This window comes from Phoxinus phoxinus (genome assembly GCF_949152265.1).
Source record: "Phoxinus phoxinus genome assembly, chromosome: 11".
NCBI classification, from domain to species: Eukaryota; Metazoa; Chordata; class Actinopteri; order Cypriniformes; family Leuciscidae; genus Phoxinus; species Phoxinus phoxinus.
This window is the reverse complement of record NC_136886.1, coordinates 21227809-21241621: the sequence shown is the minus strand read 5'-3', so window position 1 is coordinate 21241621 and position 13813 is coordinate 21227809.

Here is a 13813-nt window from a genome sequence, read left to right as displayed (position 1 = left end):
AAAATAGTGATAGTCAGAGCCAATATAATTATTCCGATTTTGATGTAAATGACATGACACTTTTTTTGGTCTATATCTATTCATTTATTTGATATATGTGTAAGCAGCTCACACACTCATTCAGAGCTGAATTAAAATTCATTCTGGGGGTAACCTATCCTTTAGTTCGGCATAATACTTTTTGTATATTATATATACACATATACATTTCTAAGAACCATGTTTTAAACAAGATTTTCAGTTTCCTTGTCATGAACACTAATTTTTTATCATTGATCCACAGACTGAATATGGGTTGTGTTTTACTTGCAAGGTTTGTTTAAAAAAAAAGAAAGAAAGTAAATCCACAGTGTTAAACTAAATATATCAAAGTGAAATGCATATGAAATGTGTAATCTGTACAGTTCATTGTCAGTAAATGAACATAATGGAAACAACTATTGAACAAAACATTGTTTGAGACCATGTTTAGAAACAATAATGCTTATAAATATATGAAGCAGGATTTTTCTTTAAAATATATATTAAAATGAAAGGAGTTTACTTTTTTATTCGGTGGGCATCACCCTTCATACCCAAGGATTTACATAAAATTAGTTTTTTATTTTGTACTCTCTGAAAAAAAGCTAATAATTTACAGTTTCTAAGATTCTAAGCAGTGAAGGTTTTTGGCAGCATTCTTGCATGCTGAGGCTGTGTGTATTTGTCACGCCTGAGCAGACGTGCAACTAGAAACGTGTTACTTTGCGCTCAGCATGTGTGACAGCCAGAGTGTGTTACCTGGCTTATACCACACTAGTGCCCTCAGGTGGCAGATCAAACTAGCAGGGGGCTCTTAGTCTCAAACACACTCCCTACATCCACAGGTTGCCAGATCTCACCCTCACTTTCCTTTACAGAACTGAATGCCAAAGATCAGTTGTAATATCCCTGTCTGCTGTGGTTGCTTTTTTATCATCCCTGGTTGTACATGTTCTTTTTAGACCATTTCAGAGGAGGCTTAATGCAATGACATTTGCAATTTCCCTTTTCCCCCCTCTTATACCTCAAGGCCTCAGTCAAACCACTGGTGCAGCCAGATTCCACTCACACCTTCTCTAACTGTGCAGGTGGTCATATCTTTCCAAACCCCTTGCCGGGCGGTGCGTTGGCTGTGGTCTTGAATCCAGCTGGACTGGCTTATTATCTCCAGATGACACCAGCGGGAAGAGCAGATGCCTTGTGGCCATGCTTGGCTCATCTGTGAGCTAGAACATTCATCACTCTCCCAAATTTCAGTCCTGGTACTGAAATAACCACATACAGGCCTGTATGCAGACTACATTTCATAGAATGAATTCAAATCAAAGCAATATTGTCATTTTGATTAAACCAGCTATAGAATGCCTGTGTCAGTAAGTGTCAGTTAGTGTATATTTTTTTATAAATGTATAATATATATATATTGTTGTTGTAAACTTGTTAGCATTGTGTGTCTGTCTGTCTGTATGTATGCATGAATCTTTTTGCAGACAGATGCATTAGCATGGTAGTGTGTAAGTGAACATACTTGTATAAGCTATCTTTGGCCCAATCCCAATTCTACCCCTTTCCCCTTCGTCTACCCCTAACCCTTCGCCTTCCCCTTCCCCTTGACCCTTGAAACAGAGTGGCAAGGCATAGGGGTGAAAATATTCCCCTAAGAAATGGGACACCACTACTACACCGTTACACGTCATTATACGTCGTCGCCTACGTCACAGGAGATGCGCCGATGTTTATCACAAACTTCCAAGATGCACAGGACTTGTTTTCTGTGGTGTTGTATTAACACGTTGGAGGTACAGACCTATGTTTGTCCTATTTATTTATTTACTGTGTTAAACTGTGTGAAATACGACATTGTGTGGCGTTCATGTGCGTTCAACTCATAAATACGATCTTTACGAGATGACTTGAACGCACCAGTAGCTTGTGTGCTTTGTTCGGGGGAGAGGAGATTTTTTTACAAACGTTTCTTTGAAGGAACTGACCATAAATATGAACACAAGATTGAATGTAACATAAAGCAAATCATTATTTGTTGTTAAAATACTTATTAAAGTCAACAATTCTTACATTTATGGTCTAATTTTTTGCTTGGGCAGCCATTTTGCGTCTGTAGCCGGTGTATGCAGTGACATTTCTCATACCCCTTCGTTTGAAGTGTGGTCCCGAAAAATCTTCGTTTGAAGGGCTATCTGGCCCTTCCCCTTAGCCCTCCCCCTCCAACCAAAAGAGAATCGAGACAGCCCTACCCCTTCACGTGCACGAGCAAAACAGAGGGGAAGGGGTAAGTGAAGGGGTAAGGGGTAGAATTGGGATTGGCCCTTAATCTCTCTGTTATTATTATATACCTTCTGCAGTGTCTCTGTATGAACTTCCTTCCCGTCTGCATGACTGCAACAAGAAAAGAAGCTGAAGTCAGGAAATTATATTTTTAATCTGCCCCCTGCAAAGAGCTTCTTATTAAAGCTGCAGTTGGAGAGGAAAGATCATAACCGACTCAGGATTCTATTAAAGCTTCATGTGATCCTTCCTCATACTGTCTGCTCTCTCTCTCTCTCTCTCTCTCTCTCTCTCTCTCTCTCTCTCTCTCTCTCTCTCTCTCTCTCTCTCTCTCTCTCTCTCTCTCTCTCTCTCACACCTATTCTGTCTCTCTTGCACACCTAGATTCACACTCTTTATTCACCAGATATTTTCAGCCTTTTTCTTAATTTATAAACATAAGAAATTTACAAAAGGGCATATACGTGTCTACAGGGCTCTCCTAATTTTCTTTTAAGAAATTTGATTCAGGACTGCATGATTATATAAACCTCTCTAAGCATTCAAAATAGGGTATGTGACCCGGAGGATAAAACAAACACGCCATTCACTGATGCCAGCCAGTGTTGCATTTGAATTATTGAGTTGTGAATGAATGCTTAAGAGAAAGGATTTTCTGTTATTATGCATGGTTTAGATCACATCATGATGTGAAACTGATCAGTGAATGACAAATGAGAGTCAATGTCTTCATTTGTGCCTCCCCTCAAGCTGACTAGGGTGAGCATGCAAATAGCTATTGACCTTTTTAAAATGCAAGTTTTTCTCACTCCCTACTGCTTTAAAAGCCTGTGTCGTTCTGATTACCTAATGTGTACCTAAAGTGTTTTATTGATTGTAGTTGCTCTTTCCATTATTACCTTATAAGTCTAGCACATTTGTCTCGTGTTCTTGCATAAGTCTCACTGTGACTGGTTTGGTTGTTAACAAAGCCTTGCAGCTGTGTTAACCAGATCCATATGTGGGGTGCTCATCTTGGTGTTAGAACCATGCTTGTGACTGGTGATCTTTAATGCTGTGTTTGGCATTAGAAAGTCAGCAAAGGTGCTGAACTCACTTTGATTCCTGCACCAATAAATCCAGCAGGAATGGGAGAGGGAGAGGGAGAGGGAGAGGGAGAGGGGGAGGGGGAGGGGGAGGGGGAGGGGTTCATATGCCTATCCCATAGAAAGATGGAGAGAAGGAGGGATGGAGAAAAAGGAAAAAAATAAAGAGTTCAGAGGATGGAAAGAGAGATATAAAAAAGAAAGATGGCAGGAAGGAACGAAGGAAGGAAGGAAGAAAGGAAGGAAGGAGAGAGAGATAGCACATGTGAGTGAATGAATGCAAAAAGGCAGATCGGATGAGCTCACTTTTACAGTCTCATGTCTTTCGAACACAGCCTGCATCACATTTTGTTAACTGGATTTTAAAGCAATGAAATGTGAATATTTATAACTGTCAGATGTCAGATTGTTTTTCTTTTTCAGTCTTATCTTTACGTCTCTTTGGCGTGAGCTTACAACTCAGCTTGAACTGTAAATTATTTCAGGAAGAAGCATTAGGCACTACAGTTACCACCGATCATAATGGAACAGCCTTTCATCGGGCCTTTCAGAATCATTGAATGCAATAATAATAATCTTCCAGCAGGATGAAAACTCTTGCTTTGTTGTACTTTGAACTGCATATTCCCTTGAGGCACATAATGCAGTTTTTCTCAGTCGATTTGGTGGATTTCTCAAATCACAACCGAAATTCTCAAAATTACTTGTACAACCTCCACATTATGTAGTCACTTGTGAACATCATAAAAGCAATTTATTATTGTTTTGAACAAATTGCAAATGTTTGGGGTCATTCATGCAATTGATAATGTGCAATTGTCTGCTGTTTCCCAAATTATCAATTGCTTAAGTCATGTTTATCAAAATGCTTTATACTGGTTCTCTGTTGAATAGTCTTACCCCTCAAAACATCTAGGCATTATCTAGGCGTTTCTTGCAAAAGGGAACAAAAGTTATTAAATACAAAATGGTTAAACTAGTAAACAAGTATTTTTTTTTTACATTCCTATTAGACTTTTTTGCAAATGTGTCCTGAATTGATGAATTGCGGAGGATAATTTAGAATTTCACTAATGAAGGGAAATGTAAAGGGCAATATCAAAACAAACGCCATTCACTGATGCCAGCCAGTGCTGCATTTGAAAGACTCGGGAGAATAAATAGTGTGACAATTAACATTTATTAAGAGCTCAGCAAGCAATCAAGTTCTTTGGCGTAGGCCCCGTCCGTAGCTTGCAATCCTAGGGTTCGGACTCTGCATATCCTGCCTGAAGACGAAGGCAGGGGTGCAGCCGACCCCCTGCGAAGTAAAGGAAGGGGCCATCTGGTGGTGGTGGGCTGGATCGAGGAGAAAGACATTTTGGTGTTATGTGGAGGATGGAGGGAAGGACCCGTCTTGGTGGTGTTGGGGAGGATGAAGGGAAGGTCCCATCTCGGAGGTGGTGGGGAGGGTGGAGGTGAATGGAGCGACAGCATCTGCGAACTAAGACGTGTGTAAGTACCAACCTTTTATACCAAAAGTATTAGGATATGATTGGATAGATGAGAAGGTAATAAGTTACGTAACAATTGACCGTTCGCAAAAGCCACGCCCCTTAGTTATTGTTACTACGCCCGTCAAACAATTGAGAACCATAGCCATGGCTGGGTTGAGATCCATACATTAAGTGATTGGTTTTGGAGTAATGCAGCGACATATTATCCTCCAGGGCATGACAGAAAGTATAGACAGAATAGCGCACGGGAGCACATGCACAAAACAGTTTTGTAAAATTATATATCAATCATTTTTATTTGATCATATATAATTTTACAAAACTGTGTTGCGCATGTGCTCCCGCGCGCGCTATTTCAGTCACAACACTGCAATCAGAGGACGCGCTGAAACCATCAACTCTCGATGCGGTTCTCTTCATTCATAACTCGTAGCCGACTGAGAAGGATATATTTGTGTAAATAGTTGTGCAACTGCGTGAACTTTGTTTTGAAGTTTAATGTTTGAGTTCCAGAGGAATTTGTGACTGTGTTCCTGTTCAACCACATCAAAGTTTCGTAATTAGTAACTTAAGTCCGTGCTCTTTCTCTTTTTTTCTCTTGTTTGCTGACTGATGAGGGGTCCGCAGTGCCGTTGAGAAACAGCGTTTGTACATGTAGCCTATTTTTTAATAATAGTTGAAAGCAATCATAAAATACAGCAAGTTTTAAGCCCGTGCAGACCTCACTACCATAGGCGAATCGTTTCACTATCTTGCTGAAATCGGAATGTTTGACGGAGGTCCTTCTCCTTAGTTACAGTTGCTGAGCTAGGATTGGACGAGAACCATTCGAGGGCGGGGTTTTGCGAACGGTCAATTGAGTCTTCCCGGCAGAACTTTCGCTAGAGCTTCATTTCTCTATAAGAGCTCAGAGGTGCATCTCATGAAGCTTCATTTGGCAATCATATAGACACAGCCCAACGTCTCGGTTATGTATGGTAACCCTCGTTCCCTGAAAGAGGGAACGGATACCAGGCTCGCAGAGACCGTACAAAGGGACCGTAGGCGTACCTGGAGTGGGGCAGTGGGGTGGAACACAGGGGACTCTCTCTGGCAGGTGGCCCGTAGCGGGGTCTGAGTGTGCTGTGCAACCCTTACCCGGTTCCATGGGGCAGGAGGCGGCTTGGATGCATTCTTGAACTGCACGCTGCTGCCCACTGGCGATAGAAGAGGCGGATGAGAGTGGTGAGGATTCTCTCCTCCCACTGCTCTCCGGGCCCTCTTCGGACCCAGAGATGGAAGAAACTTTTATTGAAAATTTGGGTACCGCTGGTTTTAAGGCCAGTGGAGGAACACAAATATAAGGGAAAAAAAGATTTTCCACCCGGCCCTCATCCGGGGGAGTGAGCGGTACGGTCAACATCTCCTTGAGAGCAGTCCCATCCATCTGCGGCGGGGTGTCCTGCCTGTGCTTGGCTCCTCGGCGAAGGAGAAAGAAGTTGACCCCTCCGCGCAGTATCGCCCGCACCAGACGTGAGAGATCCTCCTGGAGAGCTCGCTCGTTTAATATAAACAGCTTCACGGAAGAGAGCAGCATCGAAATGCTCTGAAGCAAAAAGCTGAAGTGCAATCGCACCTTCTCATTATTTACCCGTGCTGTGTGGCTGAACAGCTGATGCAAATGAATGCACGCCAATGTGCATTGGCTCGTTTAGTTTCACTCGAAGTAGATTGGCCTCTCTAGCAAGATTCCTATTCGTCTGTCACGACGTACGCCGAGAGTGACTGACTGGGTCTGGGGGAGGCTGTGTTCTGCAAATCGCTTCTAAAATGAAACATTAAATCCCCTCTCACCCTGGATGTGCTATATCCTAAAATTACCTCTATTACACTGCCAGCCCCTGTCTGACCATTATGTACTTGGAGAGGATACCTGGGAGACTAATGATTGAGGTGTGTGTGTGTGTGTGTGTGTGTGTGTGTGTGTGCATGTGTGCGTGTGTGTGATCAATATTTGTATTTTATCATGCATTTCAGATAAGCTAATATTTAATGCCATACAGTGTATCATAAACCAACCTTCACACACCACAGAAGAAATTGTAAATGTATTTCAATTGTTAGTGTGTGTAATGTTAATGTGTGCTGTTTGGGCACATGCTGGCATAAGTGTGTGTGTGTGTGTGTGTGTGTGTGTGTGTGTGTGTGTGTGTGTGTGTGTGTGTGTGTGTGTGTGTGTGTGTGTGTGCTGAGGGTGGGCAGCTCCTGCTGAGAGATTGCACTGACTGCTGAGTTATTGCTCTTTAATTATCAATTACTGCTGCAACGGTGGGCCAAGAGAAGAAGAGGTGCTAATGAAAACAGAGGAAGCATTAAAATACACACAGTCTAGTGTAGTTGGGGTAGGTGGGGGGGTTGGTGGTTGGTTATAATGTGTTCATGAAATTAAAATGTTTGGCCAGACCAAAAATTCCAGAAACACAAATACAGTGGATCAAGCAAACACATTTGAAATCTCACTCAGGCAGTCAAACGCTAACATATTTTAAGAATCAGAGGTTAATAAGAGTGTGAAGAAAGAGTGTGAAGAAAGCAGGAGTAAACGGTAATGTGTTTTGGTTTACCACTTGTGATTGGATCAACAAAAACGCATCTTATTAATGCCAGGTGGAAGCAGGGTTTTCCTCTCCTCGTTCGATTTCAAGGATGTTGTATAATTTGGGTGCGTCAGAGAGCCGCTATTAATATGCAGGAGACTCCTGAAACTTCTGGGAGAGGTGGGATTTCTGTGACTCTAAACAGTTACTACGACTACAGATAGTAACAACAATGTAACAATGTTCAAATGGAAACTCAGGATTCCTCAGTTAAACCAAGAAACGCAATGTTTAGAAAAAAAAAAAAAAACGGTAGCTATAGAAAAAGGTGAGAGAAAACTTGCAACAGAGAAATACATGGTCATAAGGTCAATTTACAGTGTAGTTAGTTCCCTTTCCAGAGGTCTCTCATATTGCGTAAGTAGCTTATGCTATGGGAAAAACTCTATGGGCCCTATTTTAACGATCTGAAACGCAAATGTCAAAGTGCAAAGCGCAAGTAACTTTGTGGGCGGGTCTTGGGCGTTGTTGCTATTTTCCCGGCGGGATAAATGCCTCTTGCGTCCGGTGCAAATCTAAAAGGGGTTGGTCTGAAGTAGCTTCATTATTCATAGGTGTGGTTTGGGCGTAACGTGAAATAAACCAATCAGAGCGTCCTCTCACATTCCCTTTAAGAGCATGCGCGCTTGTTCCAACACGGATTGTTATTATAACGGTGGATTTGCCAGGCGCACGCCAGGAGCGATTCACAGCCGAGGACGTTCTCGTCAGGGCCGTAAAACACAGAGAAGTGACATTGGGGATGATGGGAGAAACCCACCCAAATTAGCTTCGGTTAAACAGGCGTATAATTTGGGTAAATGTGTAGCCTAATCTAGATTGTTTTTAACGCGGGTCGTACCCCCTCCACGCTCAAGGTATATGTAGCGGCCATAGCAGCATTTCACGCTCCTGTGGCCAGGCAATCACTGGGAAGAAACGACTTAGTCGTGCGCTTCCTCAAGGGGGCCAGAAAGCTAAACCCACCCAACCCCCCTTTGTACCTGTTTAGGACCTCTACACAGTCCTGGAGGCCATGAAAGGGGCCCCATTCCAGTCGCTTCAGTCAGCTGATCTGAAGCCTCTTTCGCTCAAATCTGCTCTCTTGCTAGCACTAGCATCAGTCAAACGAGTGGGTGATTTGCAAGCACTCTCAGTTAGCGTTTCCTGCCTTGAATTCGGGCCCAATGACTCCAGTCGTCCTTAAGCCAAGGCATGGATATGTTCCTAAAGTGCTCTCCACTCCTTCAGAGCACAGGTCATTTCGCTCTCAGCTCTTCCCCCATCAGAGGACGAAAGAGATGCAAATCTACTCTGCCCTGTCAGGGCTCTCAGAGTCTATTTGGAGCATTCTGCCCCATTCAGGCAGTCAGAACAGCTCTTCGTATGCTTTGGCGGCCGCACCAAAGGGCTCGCGGTCACAAAGCAAAGATTGTCATGCTGGATAGTAGACGCTATCTCGCCGGCTTATGAGTCTAAGGGCCTCAGTTGTCCAATAGGTGTCAGAGTTAATTCCACGTGAGGCATGGCCTCGTCTTGGGCATGGTCAAGTGGAATACCAATTCAAGATATCTGTGTGCGGCAGCAGGCTGGGCCTCACCGTCCACATTTATGAAGTTTTATAACCTAAAAGTTCCTGCTTTCAAGCTAGGGTTCTTTCCATATAAGTAAGTGTCAAAGCATATTTTACCACAACCATAGGGCCCGACGTCAGTCTGGTCCTGATTGAACCTGAACGAGTATTGCGTAACCTGCAGTGCTACTGTGCTTCGATCAGGAGATCGCTTCAGTCAATTTAACCTGAATTCTATGGCGAAAATGGGGGCTTATATAGCTAAGCCACGGCAATTCTGGGGGGCTCTGACGCGCCCTGGGCGCAAAGCGGCCTGATTGGTTTGCGCGTCTCACCATAGGTTCTTGCAGTTGCTGCAGCACAGCCAATGAGCACGTTGACACTCAGCTATATGTCTGCTGTGCAGCTGCACTGCGTTTGGCTTCTATATTCCCATAGCGTAATTTGCTTACGCAAAACTCTGTCCTTGCTCTCAGGGAACCAAGGATACAATAGTAACTGATACATTAACTACTCCATAGGCTATATTAAATAGTCTATCGCTGCAGTGTTTGTTTGTTGTTAGGCAGTTCTATTTGTTTTTATAGACATTGTCGTTGTTATTTGTATGGAGTATGTTTTATAAGCGAAAGATAATATCCAAAAATGTAAATCAAATTAATATGATTGTTGACAAGAGTGATGAAGAAGTATTCGCTGTGAATCCTACTGTAACGTGGACGCTGAGGCGGCATTAGAATCCAAGAGACGTTAGTGAGAAACCAGGCAGAGAAGTCAAACATTGAGATCAGTCCACACAAGCAAACAATCCAGAAAGGGAAATCCGTAAAATCAATGGTCAGAGAACTAGGCAGAATCATACACATGCAGACAATCAGAATATCAGGGAAAACGCTTGGTAAGGCAGGTTAAACTGGCAATACTTCGCGATGTGAAAGCACATGGTCACAGCTTAAGTAGTCCCAAACAGGAAGTGAATTTAGAAGCAGCAAAGGGAGCGCTCAGTCAGTACTCGGGTGATGACTCCATCTGCTGGCGTGGCATTACAGAACCCCTCCCTCTAGGAGCGACTCCTGGAGCTCGGCGAGGACGTCCCCGCGGTCGGGGTGCTGGATGTTCAGGTCTGGCTCGATGGAACTCCTCCGTGAGCGATGGATCCATAATGTCATTGGCGGCCACCCATGACCTCTCCTCAGGTCCATAGCCCTCCCAGTCCACCAGATATTGGAGCTGACCCCCTCTACGTCGAGAGTCCAGTAACTCTTTTACCTGGTAGGCGGGCATACCACCTACATCCAGGGGTGGCGGTGGTTCTGGGGTCATCTGGCCGGGGTCAGCCTCCGGGTGGACCGGTTTGAGAAGGGACACATGGAAAGAGGGAGAGATACGGTAGTTAGCAGGAAGCTCCAGCTGGTACATTACCTCATTAATTCGTCTGAGAACTTTGAAAGGGCCTACGTACCTTGGGCTGAACTTCCTGCTGGGCAGCCGTTTCCATGGCTGTAGGTAATCCCTTTAATGGAATTAACCGGCATGACTTTGAGAATCTGTCGATGATGACGAGAATGGCTGTGAATCCGTCGGATGGTGGCAGGTCAGTGATGAAGTTAATAGAGAGATGAGACCATGGTCGTTGTGGGATGGGTAATGGTTGAAGTAGGCCTGAGGGTAATTCCTTGGGGGTCTTGGATTGAGCACAGATCTGACAGGATTTGATGAAGATGGTTGCGTCTTTGGTCATTGAAGGCCACCAAAATGAGTTTTTTAACAGATGTAGGGTGATATACCTGGATGTCCTGAGCTGATGGATGTATGAACCCATTGGAGTACTTGATGACGCATGTCCTGGGGTACATATTGTTTATTTGGTGGGCATTGTGGTGGTGACAGATCTTGTTCTTGTCTGCGTTGAATTTCTTCCATGATATCCCATGAGACTGGAGCCAGAATTACAGTGGGTGGTAGAATGGTTTCGGGTTTGAAATCCTCTATAGGAGGGTCATGCCTACGGGAGAGTGCATCTGCCTTACTGTTCTTGCTGCCTGGTCGATAAGTAACAGTGAAATCAAAACGAGTGAAGAAGAGGGCCCATCGAGCTTGGCGAGGATTAAGTCTTTTTGCTCCCTTTATATACTCAAGGTTCTTGTGGTCGGTGATGACTTGGAACGAATAGTGAGTGCCCTCCAGCCAATGTCTCCACTCTTCAATGACTGCTTTCATGGATGATAATTCTTTATTACCAACATCATAGTTATTTTCTGCACTCGTGAGTTTTCTGGAGTAAAATGCACATGGATGAAGCTTGCCTGGTTGTCCCTGACGTTGGGAGAGAACGGCTGCTATTCCGCAGTCTGATGCATCCACTTCCAAGACAAACGGCAGATCAGGATCAGGATGTTTCAGGATGGGAGCTGAGGTGAAACTTGACTTGAGGGTGGCAAAAGCATGACTTGCTTCTTCATTCCAACCGAGTTTTTTGGGTTTGTCTTTCAAGAGTGAGGTGAGTGGAGAGACTATAGTGCTGTAATCTCTGATGAAACGGCGGTAGAAGTTGGCAAAGCCTAGAAATCTCTGAAGCTCCTTAATGGTAGTAGGTTGAGGCCAATCCGTGACTGCTTGAACCTTGGTTGAGTTCATCCTCACTCCCTGGTGACTAACTTGATAGCCAAGGAAAGATGTCTGATGGACATGGAACTCACATTTCTCAGTTTTGACATAGAGTTGATTCTCCAGTAGACGGGATAATACTACACGCACATGAGTAACATGTTCAGTCTCTGTCTTGGAATAAACCAAAATGTTGTCGATGTAGGCAATAACAAACTTGTTCATGAAGTCCTTGAAAATTTTATTTATAAAGGATTGAAAGACAGCTGGGGCGTTAGCTAACCCATAGGGCATTACCTGGTACTCGAAGTGCCCATTAGTGGTGAGAAATGCGGTCTTCCATTCATCACCTTCTATTATCCTGATGAGATTATATGCGCTTTGTAGACCTAGTTTGGTGTAAATGGTGGCCTCTTGTAGTTGTTCCAGAGCCAGAGGTATCAAAGGCAAGGGATAGCGGAATTTTACTGTGACATTGTTAAGTCCACGGTAATCTATGCAGGGTCTTAAACCACCATCCTTTTTACTCACGAAGAAGAACCCGGCGGCTGCAGGAGATGTGGATGGACGAATGAACCCAGAGACTAAAGCTTCCTCAATGTATTCCTCCATAGCCTGATCCTCAATCCTGGACAATGGATAAACTCTGCTTTTGGGAGGCATGGTATTGGGAAGCAAATCAATGGCGCAATCCCATGGATGATGTGGAGGAAGTTGTGTGGCCTTAGTCTTGCTGAAAACTTCAGATAAATCTTGATATTGACTTGGGATGGATACTTTAACCTGGGTTTCGGGACTTTCAATGCTTGTGGTGAGACATGGTTGTGGCTGAATTGAAAGGCAGTTCATCAAACAGAATGGATACCAGTGAGTTATTTCCCCTTGGAACCAGGAAATGGAAGGATCGTGGATGGTGAGCCAAGGAAATCCTAAAATGACTTCGTATTTGGATGAATGAACGACATACAAGGTGATGTTTTCTTGATGGAACAAACCGGTTTGAAGTTTTAAAGTTTTTGTTTGACATTGGATACCTTGATTGATGAGAGTGTCGTCGATAGCTTTGATCTGAATGGGTGGAATGCATGGTTGGGTAGGAATATTATACTTCTGAATTATGTCCTTGTTGATGATATTCAGAGCTGCTCCAGAGTCAATCAGCGCTGTGAGATCAAGAGACAGAGTATCAGTTCTTATGGTGACGGGGAGTGTAAGCGTCTTATTTTTAAGGACAGAGAAATTGTGAATATTTACCCCTGTTTAAGACTTGGCCTTGAGTGGGCAACCGATACTGCGATGCCCTGGTTCACCGCAGTAGAAGCACAGATGATTTTGACGACGTCTTGCTCGTTCCTCTTCCGTCAATCGAGAAACGTTAAGTTGCATGGGTTCAACAGATGATTTTTCAACTGTGAGATGGCTGATAGGGGAATTATTATTCTGGTAGTATATAAACTGTTCTGGTAGTACGTTGCTTGGGAGTCTGTCTCATGAGATTGTCGATCTTGATGGTGAGATTAACAAGTTCTGAAAACGATAAATCCTCTCTACGACAGGCGAGTTCAGTTTGCAGATCAACATTGAGACTGTTGTAAAAGGTAGCTTCAAGAGAGACATCATTCCATCCACTCTGAGCTGCCAGTGTGCGAAACTCAATAGCATAATCAGCTGCGGTGCGGTTACCTTGTTTTGCATTAATAAGTTGTGTTGAAATATCCCTGCCCCCTGCGGGATATTCGAAAACTTCTTGAAGTTGATGCAAAAAATACTCAGTGGATTTCTTGAGTTGGGTATCGCAATCCCACACCGCTGAAGCCCATTCGAGGACTTTTCCTGTAAGCAAAGTCATGAGAAATGCACATCTCTTATTCAAATCGATCTTGTTGGAACTCAAAATATAGCTTTACTTGTCGAATGAATCCCTTGCATTGTTCAGCAGATCCATCAAACTTATTAGGAAGAGCAAAGCTTACCGTTGAAGGCGTGGGAGGAGGAAGAGATCGTACGTAGTGCGTCAGATGTTCGTTGACTGATTGTAGCTTTGTAAGTTGTTCCTGATAATTCTTCAGAACCTCGCTTTGGTAAGTGAATGCGGCTTGCAAGTTGGAAACCTCCGCTGGATTCATGGTA